A 15,079-nucleotide genomic window follows, 5' to 3' on the forward strand; every position below is an offset into this window, starting at 1 on the left:
GTACCCTTCTCATGGGGACCCCACAATTTGCCACGTTCTCTCCTTTCATGACGCATTTGACCTCAGCACTAATTCTCGCCCACTTCGACCCTAATAACCCAACAGTACTGCGTACGGATGCAGAGGGTCATGCTGTAGGCACTGTACTAGCTCAGCGTAAGCGTGGCCACGATCGTGCTATCGCTTATTCGAGTCACCTCCTCTCACCATCACAACGCAACTATTCTATTATGGAACGGGAATGCCTTACGGTTGTCTGGGTGGTTGCCAAGTTCCATCCTTAGCTTTACGGCCGTCCATTTTCCGTAGTAACCGACCATCATGCTCTCTGCGGGCTTTTGTCCCTCAATGATCTTACATTCCGATTTGATCGCTGTGCTTTGAGGTTCGAAGAGTTTTCATAATCTATAATATACAAGTCCGGATGCCTGCACAAAGACAAGGATTGTTTGTCGCGTTAGCCCGTCGACAGCTCTGACGCCCCTGCCATCGAGAATGCTGCTTGTGCTTGCCTTGTACCACAACTTCTCCGTATCGCCGACGAGCAAAGTCGTGATGCCTCACTCAAACTCACGCTGGACATCTCGGCATGTCTCGAACCTACGATAGAATACGCCGCTACTTCTTCTGGCCTGGTCTTTACCGTTCTGTGCGGCAATACGTCGCAGCTTGTGAGCCATCTCAACGCCCCAAGAAACCATCGCTGCTTCTTGGTGGTTACCTGCAGCCAATTGAAGCCCCGGTAGAGCAATTCGGTCGCCATCCCTGTAGAGCAATTCAGACCTCGATCCTGGGCCCTTTTCCGGTATCTGCGTCGGGGCACAAGCGCTACCAGATGAGCCTTCACGCGCGCTCCTCCATCCAGCTGCGCAACTGATGTGGCAGTCTTCCTACTACGCGGTGGATAACCACCTTGTTACCTTCGATTAAGACTTCGACAAGTGAATATTTCCGTGATTCCGTCGGTCCCGCCCGCCACGCTCGGCAACTTGCACGCGTTCGCCTATCAGTGTCGCAAGAGAACGAGAAACGTTGCTCCGATCTCTGTCCCCGTGAAGTGAACTTTTCGTTGCGTGCCTTAGTGCTGCTTTCGTCACCTTCCCGTCGAGTGGGCCTTTGTGAGAAACTCCTCTCTTCTTACAAATGCCCGTATCGCGCGGTTCGTTAGTTCACTAATGTCACCTACGAAATCATTCCAGCCAGGCTAACAATATCCTCCTCTTCGAACACCAGTGATATTGTCCACGTCGCCAGGCTGAAGCCCTGCAACTCTCTGCTTGCCACCGATATCTGACGGCACCGGGATGTTGCTTTTGCCGGCACATGTATTGTGTTGTAGTACAAAAGGTGCTTAAGAGACCTGGCGCAAAGGAAGATGAAGACGACATATGAGTTAGGCACGGCCTGTGTTCCATCTTTGTGTCTGGCTACGCTGCTTTTGTAAATACATCGCGATTTGTTCCTTTGCTCGTGTCTCTCCGCCAGTTAAAATGTGAAACAGTTTTTCATATGAATCAATGTTTGACATCGGCTGCAGTAGCTGTGTTATCTTCATGAGTTTCCAGTTCTACGCGTGTCTTGCATCCATTTTAGCCTTGTGGTGGTGTTCAGTCACCAACTCGTCGAACCATCTGTTGTGACGCAAATATACGGCATCTTCGCGAGCGGTTCTTGTGCAAGACGCATACACCTCTGCACCTGATGCGGAAGATGGCGTTGGAAAGCGAGATCGACGCAAGAGCCTGTTTTCCCCGCCGTTCGCGTTAGAAATGCGGACCTATAGTAGTGCAGAATGCAGCACGCATGCGACGCGTTCTGGCAATGATATCGGCCTGTGATGCCCGATTTCGCACAAGCGCTTGCCTTTGCAGTCTTTTTTTTCCTCCTCTTCTCTCTGCCACTCCAATGCAGAAGTTTCTGACTGCTTGAAATAACGGTTCCCTTCAAAACCAGTGTAAGAGTAGTTATGCAGAACCGGAACCGAAATCGACTAGACTGATGCAGAAATAGGCTCATAAAGCGCATAGCGGTGGCTATTTTTCATACATAGATATTCTTTGCCGTGGGCGCATACCAACCAAGCGACATATTGAAGAATGTTTGCCCGGTGGTTCTTCTTACCATTCACTGCATTCCCGTCACTTATGCGTTCCAGTTCCTATTGCCCTCGACATTCCATTACAGCACCACCTTTGCTTGGCTTTTCATTTTAATGCGACTAAAGTTTCATTGCTAGGTGCGCGATCAACACTCCGTGAAAAAAATTGTCAGTTCTTACGCTGCCAATTGTAGTGTCATAAAACGTTGATGATCTTGCTTTCCGGTGCACTCGATATGCACGAGGCTCTCCTCCAGATACCAATCCGGCAATAAGAAACTACATTTGACAACTCTTGACAAGTCGAGGAGGACAGAGTGACTTATCCGCTTAGACGAAGTCTCTCGCTAGGTCCGTTCTTACAGCGAGGCCGAAAGCCCGTTTACCATTTATGGGAACCGCTATCATAAACGCATCCGGTCGCCTCGCCTGCTTCCTCCTGTTATAACGAGCTCGCGTAACACAGACTGCTGGCCGAAAGGAAGGTCGTTTGCGCCATCAGGACACTACGTCGGATGACATAACTGTTCTGAATGTTTCACGAGAAGACGACACAAATCGACTGCTGAGATAGCGTCTAACGGTCCACTTCCTGCCGAAAGGCGCCCCTTCTGGCAGCTTTAATATAGCTGTGTGTAACACAGCTATATTCGCGCGTAACAAAAGCCGGGAAAAAAAGAAGATCATGTGCTCTTCAGAAATCCTTCAGGTGGTGTCGTGGTGTTTTTGTGGAGGCCGGAAGACGCAAACGATCGTCCATGAATGTCCATAGCGTATGCCTATACGAACTAAGGTGCCAGCTTTCTTCGTCGCGCACTACACGTATAGAGGGGCCTATCGGTGTCCATGAGAATCGTTGTTGTTGTAACGCAGCGTCGCTCACATTTGTGACACATTAAATGCACCCACACGTTTCAAGATGTCGAAGTTCCACACCGAGCAGGAGGGCCCCAGCGACGGTGCTTTGCCAGCACCGAACCTGAGCGCCTGTGAGCTTCCTCTCTTCAAGCCCACCAGGATGAGGTATTTCACCGTTTAAAGGGCAACAAAGTTCACAATCATATAAAGCTTCCAGATAGCCTCGGTACCATTAAAATAAGGGATGTATGAGGCACGCGGCCTCTCGCCTTCAGCGTCTGTGAATTGTCCTATAGCCTGAACAAACGTGTTCATGTTATCGCACCCAATGTTAAGGCTACTAACGAGTTGTTCAGACACGTGCATTCTGCGGTAGCAAGAGAAAGCGTTTCTTAATGCTGACTTCTGCCATTACTATCTGTGCGGACCTTACAACTTCCCATTTATTCGACCGTTTATTCGCGCGCTCGCCGCGAGGAAAAGGAAAAACGGCGTTCGCGTTGCAATTTCAGACCTTTCCCAGGCGCGTAGTATTGTAATACTTTGCAAACGCGATCGTTAGTGCGCGTTGTATGCTCTGCGCTTGTCGGCTCAAAATGGCCACACCTGGTGAGGGGCCCTTTAAAGCTTTTAACGGTGTCAAGGATTTTGGGGCACCCGAGTATGTCGCGTCCACTCTTGTCGGGCGTACGTATAGTTCGGAGACCGTCCGAGAAGTTAAGGACAACGTTATAGCTTGCTATCGCAGTCAGAGGTGCGGCCTCCGGACCAAACTGGCAATTTCAAACGCGTTAGCATTTTTAGAATACTTCACGCCCTTTCCGGGGCTATCTATCTATCTATCTATCTATCTATCTATCTATCTATCTATCTATCTATCTATCTATCTATCTATCTATCTATCTATCTATCTATCTATCTATCTATCTATCTATCTATCTATCTATCTATCTATCTATCTATCTATCTATCTATCTATCTATCTATCTATCTATCTATCTATCTATCTATCTATCTATCTATCTATCTATCTATCTATCTATCTATCTATCTATCTATCTATCTATCTATCTATCTATCTATCTATCTATCTATCTATCTATCTATCTATCTATCTATCTATCTATCTATCTATCTATCTATCTATCTATCTATCTATCTATCTATCTATCTATCTATCTATCTATCTATCTATCTATCTATCTATCTATCTATCTATCTATCTATCTATCTATCTATCTATCTATCTATCTATCTATCTATCTATCTATCTATCTATCTATCTATCTATCTATCTATCTATCTATCTATCTATCTATCTATCTATCTATCTATCTATCTATCTATCTATCTATCTATCTATCTATCTATCTATCTATCTATCTATCTATCTATCTATCTATCTATCTATCTATCTATCTATCTATCTATCTATCTATCTATCTATCTATCTATCTATCTATCTATCTATCTATCTATCTATCTATCTATCTATCTATCTATCTATCTATCTATCTATCTATCTATCTATCTATCTATCTATCTATCTATCTATCTATCTATCTATCTATCTATCTATCTATCTATCTATCTATCTATCTATCTATCTATCTATCTATCTATCTATCTATCTATCTATCTATCTATCTATCTATCTATCTATCTATCTATCTATCTATCTATCTATCTATCTATCTATCTATCTATCTATCTATCTATCTATCTATCTATCTATCTATCTATCTATCTATCTATCTTCTACGTAGCAGTTTTGTCGCCTTTCATGGATAGCGCATTGGGCAGCTTTAATTGCCGAGGGAAGAGGGCTCGAAATCAACCGTCGGACCAACTTCAGTCAATGAGTCAGTCTAAATGTGTACCTACGTGCAGTACTTTAACGAGCATCTCCCACGCCGTTCGTGGTCCTTTTAGCACTGGGTAGGTATACCGCTGCTCAATAAATTTCTCTGAGACTGACATGGAGCACTTGGTATGTGCCACTACGTTTGTGCAGGTCTTCAACGAACCTCTTCAATGCCATCTTGGGTAAATAGGTGTGTGGCACGGGGAAAGTGCCGTTCTACAATCAAGAAAACGGTCATTTAAATCTCTTCAATCTTGGAAGAACCGAGCCAAAGTCACTAGAGTTCAAGGATGGCAACCTGGCGCTTTAGCACTCTGGGTCACAAATGCACTGAGCATGTGCCGCTTTTCAATGAAGCTAGTTCGCGCAAAAGCTTTCGCGATTTGTGCCGTAAATACACTGGGTATGCACCGCTCTTCAATGAACCTCTCGGCAACTTGAGTAACTGAGTGTATGCTAATGGGCGCGTGGCAAGCGAGGGAACAATTCTAAGCGTTCGCATGGGCGGGCCACACGTCTCTCGTCTCGGAGGCGAAGCGTTGACTTGGCAGGAAAGCCGAGAGCATTTCCTCCATATTTAAAGAGTTTAAGCATGTCCGGTATTCGGGCAGACGCCGGCGGATCGAGTATTTTACCGGCTGAGTGGTGGCATAAACGCCGGGGCGCTTACGCCACCTGGTGGCGCTGAGTTCAAACACCCAAATACAGAGCTGATGTTAGAGCAACCAAGATCTTTGTTCGAAACAAAACGGTCGCCGCAACGTCACAAAGTGGGCGCTCCACAAAAGTTGTGCCAATTGAAGGGAGGGAGCAGCTAATCGGCAAGCGGTGAGCTCCCCGGAGGTTTACATGTCACGTTTGTCGTCTGCATGGGGACAGTAGACTACACAAGAAAATGTTTCTCACCTTCTAATGAATAAAATTTGTATATGAAGTTATTGTATATTTCTCCTCGAGCTTAAACACGTTCTCATAGAGTAATTCGTATGACTACTACAGTTTAGTGCAGTTAGATTCTCTGCATGGCCACTAGATGGCGTCGCGCACGGGAAAAAAAATAAAGCGGCAGGAACAGTAGCATGCTTTTAAAGAGGCAACAACATGTCGCACAGCAATGTCCGACTGGGCATTGCAGTGCCTGGTATTAGGGATTCCAGTCCCATGCCTCGGTGGGATTCTGTCCCACGTCTCGGCAAGCGGTGTCTCGGTGATATTATGTATCATTCAAGAGACCTCCATCGGGTCTCGGCGCGTCAAAGGGAGCTGTTGGACGCACTGTTCATGTCGAGAAACAAAAACGACGCCGGAGTTCGCTTTATGCCATCTCTTCAAACGCATTTCGAACCTCCAACCGCGCTGTTTCTTCCTGGAGTAACGCCATCGCAACAACCGAAGCTGTTATTGGAAGCAGTGCGTCGGAACGGAACCAAAACAAAAACGAAAAAGGAAACTATATTTTTTTGACGGAACGATAAGGTCACCGAAACGTTATTTATTATTTTGTTTCGGAGGGAAACCTAAATGTTTTTTCATCGGTTTTCGGTTGAAGGGGAAAGTCGGCAATCCGAAGCAACCGACGTCAGGCAATGTATCTCGGGCACGGATAGGGCGAGCAATAAGAAAGGGGGGGGGGGGGGCTGGCATTCAAACGCTCCACCAACCGGCATCGTAGCAAAACAAAACGCTTGCGCGGTGAAGAGCTTACAGTTTCATTTTATACGGACACAACGCTTCGTTACCGAAGATTTATCGGTCTTTTGTGTTCGTTTAAGTATATTTTATCGGAATTGCGGTCTCGCATTTCGGAGAGTGTACTCAATGACGCGCTATTTCTGAGATCATGCTCATTGCCTTGACTAAAGGCACTGAGAATTATCTCAGTGTCTTTAATCAAGTGAATAATAATGGCTAATACCCCCCATTTCTCCGCGGCGGTGACCCACTAAAAGACGGCGCGATGGCGTGTCACCGGAGCGCCGGCTCGATAGCGGCGGATCGCGCTGTGTGGTGCCCAATCCGAAACGCGGAACCGCCTCCGTTCAGCACTGCGTGTTGTGTATGCGGTTGCATGCTGTTGAAATGAGCCACCAGCTGCACTCAAAGATCGCATTACCGAGAAGCGTAATGGTCGGCCAAATTTTTTTCATCCACTGCCATTGCCATTAATTTATCATGTCAATGAAATTCCCCTGTATTGCCACTTGGTATCTTTGTTTTTTGGGTTCTTATAATATATATATATATATATATATATATTGCGAGAAAGAGCTTCTAAATGTGTCTGTCAAGTTCATTTTACCAACACCAACCATATACGTGATAATCAATCACACATTGTGAACATGATGTTAGTACAAAATTACGATGATACAATGACAAAAAGCAATTAGTGTCCTGACTCCGTACACTAGCTGCAGCAAAGCGTCTGTCAATATAGACGCTTGCTACAATTCTAGTAATTCAACAAATAATTCTACTTGTGTATACAACTACAGCACAAATGCATGGCTAGTCATGGCAATAGTAATGTCGAGGTTGTACATGGCACCATACAGTCAATATAAAATACACAAAGAGAAAGAATAACGTCAGCAGATGTCTGCTACCTTGTCGATCGACTTAGGGATTTCCGGTGAAGCTGTTTCTTTGGAGCACTTGAAATAAGAATTTTCATTTCCTTTAGTTACACCAATATATGGTGGTTGCGTTTGAAACCTTGCCCATATCTAAAGCTTTCGAGCATTTAGTGTTAGGAAATTTTGAAAGGCAGTAACTGATAAGCACACATTTTATTTCACCAGAACATTAACCAAGCATCCCCCCAAATTTTTTCTAGATTCGATCTCGGCTTCTTTCCCAGTTATTCTCCCAGATCAGCGTGATAAATTATGCTTTGTTCGTAAAACACATTGATAAAGCTCTGAATCTCTTGCATGCGTAATTTGCTGCAAATGTAGTAATTTGTCCCTCCACCTTGAACTTAGCCTACCCGTTACCCATTACATGCCCCTTAAGTTCGCCAGATATAACCAAGCTGCCTTCATTAGTTTGCCGATGATCTCGCAGAAAGCGACTACGAACGTTTTATGATTCATGAAAATAGGGAAGTAAAACGAGGGTTCAGTGATTATTTCCAACGCTTTTAATAGGACCAGGAAGGTATAAATGTTGTCATACATGGCACTTACCATGACCAACCGTCCGGTTTTCATGAAATATAAACGTGTTGTAATCTACAACTCTATCGGGACAATGGGAACTGATAGCGGCCATATCACACGCTTTAAAACTTGACTAAGACATTCGTTTACAAAGCATGTGTTTGATTCATTTAACTTTGCGCAGAGGTTATCGTAGCATTCCACCTATTTTCGCTAAATTTGACCCTGGTGGCTTTGCAGTTCTGCCAGAGCGATGAGTTAAACTAGCTCATAATGCTCTAGCGCACACACATGCGTAACTGATTACCACAGCCTCAATTACCTACCCACTTTGAACTGTGCCTACGCATCGCCCGTTACCTCGCTCTTACTGTGACCAAACATAAAAAGAAACTCCTTCGTTTAGTTTACTGTGGAGACCAGGAGAAGCCAACATACGCATCACGCATTAACCCTCCCTTCGCTCCAACAAGAGGGTTGAATAATTATTCCTAACACACGCTTATATTAAGCCAGAAACGTTATATATTGCAACACGTTCCACTTAAGCTGCTCCAATTTCTTCTAAATAATAGGTTTGTGAAATGCACAGTTCTCCCGAAAATTTGGCAAATGTAGCACGAAACGACAGCTTGGCACTTTCGCTCGCTTGCTGAAGTTTTCATTTTTTATATTTTTTCCAGCAACTGTGTTTGACCAACTCGCATTTAACATCGCTCACAAACTTGGCATAGCGGTCCCCCTATGTTCGTAAAATTTGACCTCGGTTGCGACTGTAATTACGCCAGGGCTGCGGTATAAATTTTACGCCGATCGTAAAGCACACTAAGAACGCTCCAATCCACTCTGAATACGTAATCTATTGTAAAAAGGCGCATTTCACCCAACTACTTCGAACGTTGCCTACACATTACACATACTGTTCCCCTAATGTCTGTCAGATATGAACGTGGTGCCATGCTTAGTTCACCGAAGACAGTAGAGAAACAAACTGCGAGCCTCGTATGACACAAAAGTAAGGGAAAAACGAGAGTTCAGTAATTATTTGCAAGGTGACAGTTAAAGCCGGTACATGAAAGTTGCGCAGCGCCATTGCACTGAAAATGATCCATACCTTCACGAAACATTAAGTTCGTGTCTCAGGCAGTCTTTATTTTTTGGGGGGGAGGGGGGGGGGGAGTAGGTTGGATTAAGGGGGGGGGGAGTTTGGGGGGAGTTTGAAAGCATTTGGAATAACGGAAGTATGCCGTCTTGGAACTCCTCAATAATTACCTTCCACAAAAGCTGCTATGAACCCACATAGACTAAACATTTATCGCTCGTCACTCAAGACACGATTCTTATTTCAGTGAAATATAAACTGTCCCTCGTAGTTTACCGAGGAATTCAGAAAAATCAACTAAATGAATTGTGTAATGCATAAAAGTTGGGAGAAAGCATGTACTTAGTCAATAACCTATAAAGTTCGAACTTTCTGTACAGAAGAGAAAGTTCTAGGACACTGGTCCAGACGGGTTTCGGCACTCAAGGCCTTAAGGGCCTTGCTCAAGTTCTTAAGGACATGTGAATTGTGCGAACGACTTTGACTATTGTTGCGCGTAACATCGCGTTACTGTGTGCATTTTTCTTTTTTTTTTCTTCTCTCTTCCTTCTCCTTTTATTCCCTTTACCCCTTTCCCCAGCACAGGGTAGCCAGCCGGTATTTACACTGGCTAACCTCCCTGTCTTTCCTTCCCCTTTGTGTCTCTCTCTCTCTCAAACTTTCTGTGTATATACCAGGAAAATAGTGGCCCAATTGCCTCAAAAAATGAAATCTCTATTTTTTTTTTGCTTCTCCCAGGGAACGTGTGCTAATGCAACTCCTAATTATGTTGAAAGATCCCAGAAGTAAAATTCAAAGCCAACGTCAGACGTGAGACACGCCAAAAGAAAAAAATGCAAGGCAGTCTTTTAACGGTACTGTAATTGCTCTTCATATTCGACAGTGTCGATTTGTGCTGAACGCATGAAGCACAAAATAAAAACATGGCACAAAAAGAAAGTGGAAGGACCGCACAGGACAATCGCTGCCACATTCATTGGTCACAACTCGCCTTACTGTCTACATCCCTGAAGTTCGTTTTCACCAGCACATCTAGGATAAGGGGGGATTACAGGAAGTAATTCGATAGCCTCTGGACATATAGCGTGTGTCCCAGCTAACGTTAAAGATTCCCTGTGCACGCAACAGAATTCTAGACCTTTAGCTGGGTTATTCAGAGGCGGACATTACTTGTAAAATAAATTAAACACATATCCAACTAATCAACAAAATTTCATGCATGAACTGTTTAAATAATTGCTTTACGGCACATATTGCACTTTAAGAAGTAGACAGTGAGCTTGCAAGGCGTGTCCACGTGGAATGAATTTTCAAAATATCACCAGTAACGAGACATTCGTCATCGAACTGGCCGTAACAATGCACTGTTCTTCCACTTACTTTATTGCTAAACAAGAAGCTCTTTTATAGCCCCGCAGGGGCGTCTGTGTCAGCAGGCGTTTGGTGTGTTGTGACACCACGTACCCGAGCACACGAGGGTTGGACCCTCCCGCGTGTAGCCGTGCGCGGCTTAGCCGTCTTTGGGGAAAGGGGGATCTTGGAGGTTGAGCCGATGCTGAGTGTTTGGACCTTTAAGGCCCCCCGGCGGAGGCAACACACCTCTTTGGCATCTGCTTCACATAGACGGTACCCCCGGACTGACCGACCCGGGGGAAATCGGTAGTTGCCTTTTCCTGTCTCTCTCTCCCTACAACCTTCACCTTTTCCTTACTTTCCACCTTTCCTGTCTTCGTCTGGCTTCCTTTTACTTCCAATTTTTCCAGGCAGCAAGGGTTAACCTAGTGTGAATAGCCAACCTACGTTGTTTCATATTTGCTTATAGTGGTAATGTACAGCTGGTGTTTCCAGGCCGTGTTTCACAGGTCCTGCAGCGTCCCTTTGTAGGACTCCACGGTGGGTGGCTGGCGTTACCGCCGAAATATCACATGTATTTATGGATAGCTGCTTTCCTCAACTCCCTGATCGCCCTCAGAAAAGAGGGCGCACCGATGAAGTTTTTCAGTTTTTCGGACGCCAAGTCCAGAACTTCCCACGTTTCCATGTAGTTCACTCGGAAAAACGAGGCAAACCAGTGCGCACCATTTCACCTTTCCTTGTATCGAAGACTTTGACTGATGTTTTTGAAGCCGGTTATAAGACGACCAGGATGGCAAGCGGTGATCTCCTCCTGAAGCTCCGCGATAAGAAGCAATGCGAGAAACTGCCTAAGTTAGTGTCATTTGGGGATAACCAACTAACAGTAACCCCGCACCGTACTATGGACACCACCCGCGGCGTTGTGTCGGACGATGACTTGCTGGAGCTCACTGAGGCTGAACTCTTGGAGGGCTTCAGTCAACAGAATGTAAACAATGTCAAAAGAATTAAGATGAGGCGAGATGGCAAAGAAATCCAAACGAAGCACTTGATAATCACCTTCGGATTAAATGTCCTGCCCGATTCAATCGAGGCAGGGTACATCAAGCTCCGTGTTAGGCCATATGTGCCCAATCCGCTCAGATGTTTCAAATGCCAACGTTTCGGCCACAGTTCGCAGAGATGCCGAGGCCGTCAAACCTGTGCGAAGTGCAGTGCCCATGAACATACTTCTGAAGCTTGCAAGAACACTCTCCATTGTGTAAATTGTGAAGGGGAGAACGCCGCATACTCGCGGTCGTGCCCATCCTGGAAAAAAGCAAAAGAAATTGTGACGATAAAAGTAAAGGAAAATGTTAGTTTCAAGGAGGCACTCAGGTGGGTATCCTACCTGCCCAAAAACACATTTGCCGAAGGGGCGCGTCAAGGGGCAGCACCACAATTGTCTCTGGCGGCTGTCCAACTCCCACCCAGTGAGGCGGCAGAAACGCCATCCGCCCCCCCCCCCCCCCCCCCCCCCCCGGCGGCTGCAGCTGGCGCTGCTACGCCAACCCAGCAGAAGGGGCCATCTACCTCCGGGCTGGTGACCTCAAAGGCCTCGTCCAACGTGCCGAGGCCTTCACGCGAAACAAAGCGCTCGGAAGAGCGCCTGTCTAGCGCCTCGCAAGAGGCGATGGACACAACCACCAGCAAGACGGCGCCACCAGCGCCTAAGGAGCGGCGAGGCACTCTCGAAGGCTCCAAAAGAGACAAAACTCCCGTCACGGCGCCTGAAAAAGGCCCGTGAGCTAATCCTTATCTCTTAAACACACAACACCCAACACATTTATCATAATGGAAACACAAATATTACAGTGGAATGTACGAGGACTTTTACCTAACCTCGACGACATTTACGAACTGTTACACAAACATAATCCAAGGTTGCTGTGTATTCAAGAGACACATTTGAAACCTACAAACACTAATTTCCTTCGTAATTACTCTATCTTTCAGAATGACCGCGACCAGGCTACCGCCTCTGGCGGTGTAGCAATAGTAGCCCACAGATCTGTCGCTTGCCGACCCGTCGCCCTTAACACGCCCCTCGAGGCAGTGTCAGTTCGGGCCATTCTTTTTTATGAATGAGTAACAGTGTGTTCTATTTATATACCGCCAAACCAGCGTCTCGAGAAAACAGACATTTATAACCTCATTCACCGGCTCCCCGAGCCTTACATACTCGTGGGAGATGTTAACGCCCATAACCCGATGTGGGGAGACTCACGATGCGAAGCGAGAGTACGACTCATTGAAAATTTTCTTTTAAACTCCAGTGCGTGCCTCTTTAATGAGAAAGAACCGACCTACTATAATCCACAGCATAATTAATACTCCTCAATAGACCTGTCTATCGGTTCTGGTTCTATCTTCCCTGATTTAGAGTGGTCTGTAATTAAAAATCCATTTGGAAGTGATCACTTCCCATTAACTCTAAACCTAGTAACACAACATGACGTCCCCCCGCCTGTTCCTCACTGGAAACGAGCCGAGGCTAATTGGGAATGCTTTAAAGAATCCACCTACATATTACCAGATTTTATAAGCGATTTTAGCATAGATCATGCCGTATCATATTTTACCGCTCTTATCATTGATACAGCAGAGAAATTCATCCCTCAGACAAATGGCACTTCATTGAAAAGACGGGTCCCCTGGTGGAATAACGATTGTAGAGAGGCACGGAGGAGACAAAATAAAGCTTGGGGCAAACTACGTGAATGCCCTACTGCCGGAAATTTAGTAGAATTTAAACACATTAAATCCCAGGGAAGACGAACGCGAAGACAGGCAAAGAGGTCAAGCTGGCAGAAGTTCCTTTCAGGTATAAATTCATATACTCAAGAGGCTAAAGTGTGGGACAGGCTTAGAAGGCTAAAGGGACAAGAAATTCATCCGTTGCCCCTAGTAAACGATGAAGGCAATAACTTAAAGATCAAGCTGACGCACTCGGGGAACATTTTGAGCGGATTTCCAGGTCAAATCATTATTCCAAGGCATTCCTAAAGCACAAACAAATAGCAGAACGTGAGGCCATCAACCGCAAATGCAGGCAGAACGAATTATATAACCTGCCTTTTAACATTGCCGCATTGACAGCTGCTTTGGCTGCATGTGAGAGCTCTGCACCTGGACCTGACAGGATCATGTACGACATGCTTAAACATCTCCACAACGATACTCAGATAACGCTACTCGCAATTTTCAATGCTATATGGGCTGCCGGGTACCTCCCATCTAAATGGAAAGAAGCTATTGTGATCCCTGTTTTGAAGCACGGTAAAGATACATCACTGCTGACCAGCTACCGTACTATAGCGCTTACGAGCTGTCTTTGCAAGCTTTTTGAAAAAAAAAATGATCAATCGCCGTCTCGTACATTTTCTAGAGTCCAGCAATATGCTTGACCCACTTAAATGCGGCTTCAGGGAAGGGCGATCTACAACCGACCATCTCATGCGCATCGAATCAAACATTCGCGACGCTTTCGTACATAAACAATCCTTCCTATCCGTGTTTCTTGACATTGAAAAGGCGTACGATACAACTTGTCGGTACGGAATATTGCGCGAGCTGTCGGCGCTGGGCATCCACGGCAATATGTTAAACATTATCGAAAGCTACCTACAAAACCGTACATTTCGGGTGAAAATAGGTAATGCACTGTCGCGTACATTCACTCAGGAAACTGGTGTACCCCAGGGAGGCGTACTTAGTTGCACTCTCTTTATCATTAAGATGAACACACTCCGCGCTTCATTACCGTCAGCTATATTTTATTCCGCCTACGTAGATGACATACAAATAGGTTTTAAATCCTGTAACATTGCAGTGTGCGAAAGACAAGTACAGCAGGGATTGAACAAGATATCTAAGTGGGCAGACGAAAATGGTTTTAAAGACAACCCCCACAAAAGTTCGTGTGTTCTCTTTTCAAGAAAGAGAGGCCTGGTTCCATACCCGTGCATGGAACTGTGTGGACAAGAAATACCTGTCAACAAAGAACACAACTTTCTAGGTGTAATACTTGAGTCTAAGCATACTTTTATCCCACACATAAAATATCTCAAAGCTAAATGTCTAAAAACAATGAACTCACTCAAAATACTATCCCACACAACATGGGGTAGCGACAGGAAGTGTATAATGAACATTTATAAGAGCCTCATTCAATCAAGGTTAGACTATGGCGCCATAGTATACAACTCTGCAGCCCCGAGTGCACTAAAGATGCTGGATCCCATCCACCACCTGGGTATCCGTCTGGCCACAGGCGCATTCAGAACCAGCCCCATTGAAAGCTTGCATGTAGAATCGAATGAGTGGTCATTCAATCTGCAGAGATCTTACACCAGCTTTACATATTTCCTAAAAGTGCACTCTAATTCTGAACATCCGTGTTGTGAGACTATTAACGATTCGACATGTACTGCACTTTTCCGTAATCGACCCTCTGTGAGACAGCCTTTCTCACTCCGTGTGAGGGAGTTTAGCGTGGAAATAGATGTTCCACTCTTCGAACACCGCTTGATGCCTCCAGCGAAGCTGCTACCGCCTTGGGATTGGTAGGTAATAGAGTGTGATATATCTTTTGTAAGAGT

The sequence above is a fragment of the Dermacentor andersoni genome, chromosome 2 (assembly GCF_023375885.2).
Source record: "Dermacentor andersoni chromosome 2, qqDerAnde1_hic_scaffold, whole genome shotgun sequence".
NCBI classification, from domain to species: domain Eukaryota; kingdom Metazoa; phylum Arthropoda; class Arachnida; order Ixodida; family Ixodidae; genus Dermacentor; species Dermacentor andersoni.